The sequence below is a fragment of the Rhyacophila brunnea genome, unplaced genomic scaffold, assembly GCF_057557595.1.
Source record: "Rhyacophila brunnea isolate RB1 unplaced genomic scaffold, BYU_Rbru_1.0 scaffold_547, whole genome shotgun sequence".
Taxonomy (NCBI): domain Eukaryota; kingdom Metazoa; phylum Arthropoda; class Insecta; order Trichoptera; family Rhyacophilidae; genus Rhyacophila; species Rhyacophila brunnea.
The window spans coordinates 1-7500 of record NW_028233221.1 but is presented as its reverse complement, the minus strand read 5'-3'; the positions used below and the strand labels follow the sequence as shown (position 1 = coordinate 7500).

Genomic DNA, 7500 nt, shown 5'->3' with positions numbered 1-7500 from the left:
CTAACCTAACCTAACCTAACCTAACCTAACCTAACATAATATTACCTAATTTTTTTTTTCATACATCATATCTTATCATGATGGAAAAAAAAATTAGAAATTTAAAAAAAAAAAATTAACCAAACAAATTACCAAAATATATATTCGCAATTCGCAATTCGAAATTTCAAATGAAAGATTAAACCTAAAGAGAATCGTCAATTTTGCCTTTTGTAGTGATATTTCGGTCACGCGGTCGGTAGTACGGCGCTTTATCAATACTATGCTACATTTTGTTTGGCACTCTTGACGGTTTGCGAACGAAGTACGAGACCGCGGCTTAAAGCGAGACATGCATCGACGACGCACGAGAGCGCGACACGTGGCCCGCCTGGCGAGCTAAATCGTCGTGCATCGTGCACTTCACGTCCGCCTCTCGCCGGTTCGGCGGCGTGCGTATTATGACGATAATATGTTATCGATATATGATATCTATCATAATATTGTATGATGGATGAAAAAAAAATGTTTTTTTTTTTTCAATTTAAATTAGATAGGGTTTAGGTTAGATAAGGTTAGGTGAGGTTTATTTAAATTTTTTTTATTTCTGCTTTTATTGAATTCCTTGGTTTTTCGTACGAGGGTTATTACTTCACTATTACATTGTTCATATTTCATTTACATTATTAACAGTACGGCGCTTTATCAATACTATGCTACATTTTGTTTGGCACTCTTGACGGTTTGCGAACGAAGTACGAGACCGCGGCTTAAAGCGAGACATGCATCGACGACGCACGAGAGCGCGACACGTGGCCCGCCTGGCGAGCTAAATCGTCGTGCATCGTGCACTTCACGTCCGCCTCTCGCCGGTTCGGCGGCGTGCGTATTATGACGATAATATGTTATCGATATATGATATCTATCATAATATTGTATGATGGATGAAAAAAAAATGTTTTTTTTTTTTCAATTTAAATTAGATAGGGTTTAGGTTAGATAAGGTTAGGTGAGGTTTATTTAAATTTTTTTTATTTCTGCTTTTATTGAATTCCTTGGTTTTTCGTACGAGGGTTATTACTTCACTATTACATTGTTCATATTTCATTTACATTATTAACAGTACGGCGCTTTATCAATACTATGCTACATTTTGTTTGGCACTCTTGACGGTTTGCGAACGAAGTACGAGACCGCGGCTTAAAGCGAGACATGCATCGACGACGCACGAGAGCGCGACACGTGGCCCGCCTGGCGAGCTAAATCGTCGTGCATCGTGCACTTCACGTCCGCCTCTCGCCGGTTCGGCGGCGTGCGTATTATGACGATAATATGTTATCGATATATGATATCTATCATAATATTGTATGATGGATGAAAAAAAAATGTTTTTTTTTTTTCAATTTAAATTAGATAGGGTTTAGGTTAGATAAGGTTAGGTGAGGTTTATTTAAATTTTTTTTATTTCTGCTTTTATTGAATTCCTTGGTTTTTCGTACGAGGGTTATTACTTCACTATTACATTGTTCATATTTCATTTACATTATTAACAGTACGGCGCTTTATCAATACTATGCTACATTTTGTTTGGCACTCTTGACGGTTTGCGAACGAAGTACGAGACCGCGGCTTAAAGCGAGACATGCATCGACGACGCACGAGAGCGCGACACGTGGCCCGCCTGGCGAGCTAAATCGTCGTGCATCGTGCACTTCACGTCCGACTCTCGCCGGTTCGGCGGCGTGCGTATTATGACGATAATATGGTTAGGTTAGGTCAGGTTAGGTTTATGTAAGGTTAGGTTGGGTTAAGTTGGCGAACGAACGTCGTCGACGAGAGCGCCGTTTAAAGCGAGACATCCTTCGACGACGAGGTCGCTGCTTCGGCCGTCGACGACGGACGAGAGCGCCGCTTAAAGCGTGACACGGGCCCGCCTGGCCAGCTAAATCTGAGTCCCGCCGGCATCGTGCACTTCACACGTCCCACTCTCGCCGGTTCGTGCGTATTTAAACGACATTATATTATCGTTATGTCAATGGTATATTATACCTATCATAATAATGTATGATGAATGAAAAGAAATGAAAAATTATTTCAACATCAAATTATACCGCTAGAACTAGACAATGAAATTATCTTACGATTACGTTCATGCCTTATGACGATATAATATTGATATTTCATAATAATATAATATGATGGATGTAAAAAAAAAGATTTTTTTTTTTTTATTTTAATTAGCTTAGGTTAGGTTAGGTAAGGTTAGGTAAGGTTTATTTTAATTTTTTTTTTTTTTTTTTTTTTTTTTTAATTCTTCGTTATATATATATAATGTTAATAATATGATGGATGTAAAAAAAAAGATTTTTTTTTTTTTTATTTAAATTAGCTTAGGTTAGGTTAGGTAAGGTTAGGTTAGGTTAGGTTAGTTTTTGTGTTTGGGTTAGGTTAGGTTAGTTTAGGTTAGGTTAGGTCTGCGAACGAACGTCGTCGACGAGAGCGCCGTTTAAAGCGAGACATCGCCGTTTCGGCCGTCGACGACGCACGAGAGGGCCGCTTAGAGCGCGACACGTGGCCCGCCTGGCGAGCTTAATCGTCGTGCATCGTGCACTTCACGTCCGACTCTCGCCGCGTTCGGCGGCGTGCGTATTATGACGATATTATGTTATCGACATGTCAACGGTATATGATATCTATCATAATAATATATGTTGGATGAAAAATTATTTTAACATCAAATTTTACCGCTAGAACTCGCCCTCGCGCTTTACTTACCTATTCCTATGTTGAACGTCGAAATGAAGACAATGAAATATTCTTTCAGGTGAGGCGTATCGGGCGCATTTAAAATGATCAGTGACACGCTCGTTGATCACGTTTATGCCCTATAACGATATGATATTGATATTTTTTTATGGTATTCATCATAATAATAAATGATGTATGAAAAAAAAAATTGGTTAGTTTAGGTTAGGTTAGGTCACGTTAGGTATGATTAGGTTAGGTTAGGTTAGTTTTTGTTTAGGATAGGTTAGGTTAGTTTTTGTTTAGGTTAGGTTTGTTTTTGTTTAGGTTAGTTTTTGCTTAGGTTAGGTTAGTTTTTGTTTAGGTTAGTTTAGGTTAGGTTAGGTTAGTTTAAGTTAGGTTAGGTTAGTTTTTGTTTAGGTTAGGTTAGGTTAGTTTTTGTTTAGGTAAGGTTAGGTAAGGTTAGATTAGGTAAGGTTAGGTTAGGTTTAGTTTAGGTTAGGTTGTGTTAGGTTAGGTAAGGTTATGTTAGGTTATGTTAGGTTAGGTTAGGTGAGGTGAGGTTAGGTCAGGTCAGCGAACGGACGTAGTCGACGAGAGCGCAGCTTTTAGCGAGACATGGGCCCTCCTGGCTAGCTAAATCTGCGTCCCTCCGGCATGTCAAGTAGACGATGCCGGCGGGACGCAGATTTAGCTAGCCAGGAGGGCCCATGGCTCGCTTAAAGCGGCGCTCTCGTCGACTACGTTCTTTCGCTAACCTGACCTAACCTCACCTCACCTAACCTAACCTAACATAACCTAACATAACCTTACCTTACCTAACACAACCTAACCTAAGCTAAACCTAACCTAACCTTACCTAATCTAACCTTACCTAACCTAACCTAAACAAAAACTAACCTAACCTCAACTAACCTAATCTAACCTAAACTAACCTAACCTAACCTAACCTAACCTAACCTAACCTAACATAATATAACCTAATTTTTTTTTTCATACATCATATCTTATCATGATGGAAAAAAAAATTAGAAATTTAAAAAAAAAAATTTAACCAAACAAATTACCAAAATATATATTCGCAATTCGCAATTTGAAATTTCAAATGAAAGATTAAACCTAAAGAGAATCGTCAATTTCGCCTTTTGTAGTGATATTTCGGTCACGCGGTCGGTAGTGCGGCGCTTTATCAATGCTATGCTACATTTTGTTTGGCACTCTTGACGGTTTGCGAACGAAGTACGAGACCGAGACGAGACCGTACGAGACGAAGTACGAGACCGCGTCCGCCTGGCAAGCTATATTTGCGTCGTATCGGCATTTCAGCCCACCCTCGACCGTTCGGTGGCGAGCGTAATATAACGTTCTCATAATGATATTTATTTCAATGGTTTTATATCATTCATAATGATGGATGAAAAAAAAAAAAAAAAAAAAAAAAATTGAAATTAAAAAAAAAAAATTATCCAAATTACCAAAATATATATTCGCAATTCGCAATTCGAAATTTCAAATGAAAGATTAAACCTAAAGAGAATCGTCACCTTCGCCTTTTGTAGTGTTATTTCGGTTACGCGGCCGGTAGTGCGCCGCGTTTACACTATAATGTGTGAGGGAAAATGTACGCAGGAGAGAACTGTACGATAAAATAATGGCGACGGATTATTGCGCTACCCAACATTGCCGTGTCCGTATTCGTTGTTGTTGTCGTCTGGGTCTCTCCCCTCATCCATCGTATAGCAGTGGGTTGTCGTCTTTGACAAGACTTCCTTCACGGCGTTCGCAAACTGCGGCGGCCATTCGGCCGCGTCGGCGGTACATTTGCGAGACGAGACACTCACCCGGCGTGCGATTATATTTCGTCGCCGCGGCCTATGCGATCGCATCACTCTGGAGTTCCGCGCTAGCAGAATCATCCTGTCGAGTGACGGCGGACGGCGTTTCAGCCTCCGTCGCTCCGTTTACCGCGCCGACGGCGTGCGTTTTCGGTGTGCACGTTTTACGATGGGAAATTGAGAAACGCGGAGCACGATCTCGTGCTCTGTGCGTATGTATGCATACAATCCGTTGTATCTCGTGCGTCGGCACGTTAAAAATCGAAAGAGAGAGCCAGCGTCGCCCGCCGGGTGACTCCGGTGCGCGTTCGCGTGTGACGTGTGGATCGCGGGTGTCGGCGCGCCCAGTGCGCGCGCGCCCGCGGCCTCGCAGAGCAGCTCCCTGGTTGATCCTGCCAGTAATCATATGCTTGTCTCAAAGACTAAGCCATGCAAGTCTCAGTATGAGCCTAATTAAGGTGAAACCGCGAATGGCTCAATATATCAGTTTTGGTTCCTTAGATCGTACACAGTTACTTGGATAACTGTGGCAATTCTAGAGCTAATACATGCAAACGTAATTCTGAACGGGAACGTGAGGAATGCTTTTATTAGATCAAAAACCAATCGGCGGTCGGCGCTCGCGTCGTCCGTCGCTCTTCGAGATGACTCTAGATAACTTTGAGCTGATCGCACGGTCTAGCACCGGCGACGCATCTTTCAAATGTCTGCCTTATCAACTGTCGATGGTAGTTTATGCGACTACCATGGTTGTCACGGGTAACGGGGAATCAGGGTTCGATTCCGGAGAGGGAGCCTGAGAAACGGCTACCACATCCACGGAAGGCAGCAGGCGCGCAAATTACCCACTCCCGGCACGGGGAGGTAGTGACGAAAAATAACGATACGGGACTCGTCCGAGGCCTCGTGATCGGAATGATTACACTTTAAATCCTTTAACGAGGATCCATTGGAGGGCAAGTCTGGTGCCAGCAGCCGCGGTAATTCCAGCTCCAATAGCATATACTAAAGTTGTTGCGGTTAAAAAGCTCGTAGTTGAAATTGTGTCCTGCGGTGTCGGTCTACCGACTGCGGTACGACAGGCACGTCTGCGGGGCTTCTCGCCGGTGCGTCCTTCGCCATCCGGCGTCGGTCGGCCGCAAGGTCGGCCGTTCGCCGAGGCGGGCCGTCGCGGCTGTTTACTTTGAACAAATTAGAGTGCTCAAAGCGGGCTAAGTTTTGCCTGAATATTGTACGCATGGAATAATAGAATAGGACCTCGGTTCTGTTTTGTTGGCTTTCTGATACCAGAGGTAATGATTAATAGGGACAACTGGGGGCATTCGTATTGCGACGTTAGAGGTGAAATTCTTGGATCGTCGCAAGACGGACTAAAGCGAAAGCATTTGCCAAAGGTGTTTTCATTAATCAAGAACGAAAGTTAGAGGTTCGAAGGCGATTAGATACCGCTGTAGTTCTAACCATAAATGATGCCAGCCAGCGATCCGCCGAAGTTTCATTATTTTAACCCGGTGGGCAGCTCCCGGGAAACCAAAGCTTTCGGGCTCCGGGGGGAGTATGGTTGCAAAGCTGAAACTTAAAGGAATTGACGGAAGGGCACCACCAGGAGTGGAGCCTGCGGCTTAATTCGACTCAACACGGGAAAACTCACCAGGCCCGGACACTGGAAGGATTGACGGATTAACAGCTCTTTCTCGATTCGGTGGGTGGTGGTGCATGGCCGCTCTTAGTTGGTGGAGCGATTTGTCAGGTTAATTCCGGTAACGAACGTAACTCTAGCCTATTAAATAGACGTACAACCGGTATCACGAGGGTCCGCGCGCGTCCGTGTCCTTTGGCGTTCTGCGTCGGAGGCGCGGGCGCGTCGCGGTCTTCACTACCGGCGTACAATGAAAATCTTCTTAGAGGGACCGGCGGTATATATAGCCGCACGAGATTGAGCAATAGCAGGTCTGTGATGCCCTTAGATGTCCTGGGCCGCACGCGCGCTACACTGAAGGGATCAGCGTGTCCTCCTTGGCTTAACGGCCCGGGTAACCCGATGAAACCCCTTCGTGATAGGGATTGGGGTTTGCAATTCTCCCCCATGAACGAGGAATTCCTAGTAAAAGCGAGTCACCAGCTCGCGTTGATTGCGTCCCTGCCCTTTGTACACACCGCCCGTCGCTACTACCGATGGATGATTTGGTGAGGTCTTCGGACTGGCGCGCGGAAGCTCCTCGTGGGCCTCTGACGCGCCGGAAAGTTTGACCGAATTTGATCATTTAGAGGAAGTAAAAGTCGTAACAAGGTTTCCGTAGGTGAACCTGCGGAAGGATCATTTCCTGTGCGAAACGAACATGTGCGCGTGTACGCGTAACGTGTAATTTTTTTTTTTTATATAAATTTATTTTGCACATCTCGCATGTGCATTATGAAATATATAATATGCCGAAAACGAAACAATATAACAACAACAATATGTAATCACTAGATTACCCTGAACGGCGGATCACTCGGCTCGTGGGTCGATGAAGAACGCAGCTAAATGCGCGTCAGAGTGTGAACTGCAGGACACATGAGCATCGACATTTCGAACGCACATTGCGGTCCGAGCAAGACGTAGTTTGTCGACGGACCACTCCTGTTTGAGGGTCGCGTACACCAGAAACACCAGACTGCGAACGGTCATATAACACACACACACACTTGTGTGTGTGTGTGTGTGGCTGTTCGCGAGCAGTTGCCGGCGTCGCCAGGTCGGCGGGGGGGGGGGATAGGTCGCGTGCACACGCACGCCTCCGCCACCCACCCGTCCTTCCGGGCGTCCGGTCAAATATTTATCGACGCCTGTTGTCGGGCGCGCCCTGTGCGAATGTAGCGCCTCAGTGCGCTCGCATCGGGCGCTCGCTTCGCGCGCACGCACTGGAACGTGGCGTGAGCGCGGTGACTTGCAAAAGCC

General features: G+C 44.9%; 2 non-coding genes across 2 annotated transcripts; both read left to right on the top strand.

The window, feature by feature from the left end:
* The first annotated feature begins 4938 nt into the window (after window positions 1–4938).
* Window positions 4939–6882, top strand: LOC147065807 (small subunit ribosomal RNA). The gene has a single exon (XR_015071696.1). It is a non-coding gene; the product is annotated as a small subunit ribosomal RNA (ribosomal RNA).
* A 152-nt stretch (window positions 6883–7034) lies between these two features.
* LOC147065806 (5.8S ribosomal RNA) lies at window positions 7035–7196 on the top strand. Its single transcript, XR_015071694.1, has one exon. It is a non-coding gene; the product is annotated as a 5.8S ribosomal RNA (ribosomal RNA).
* Window positions 7197–7500: the final 304 nt, after the last annotated feature.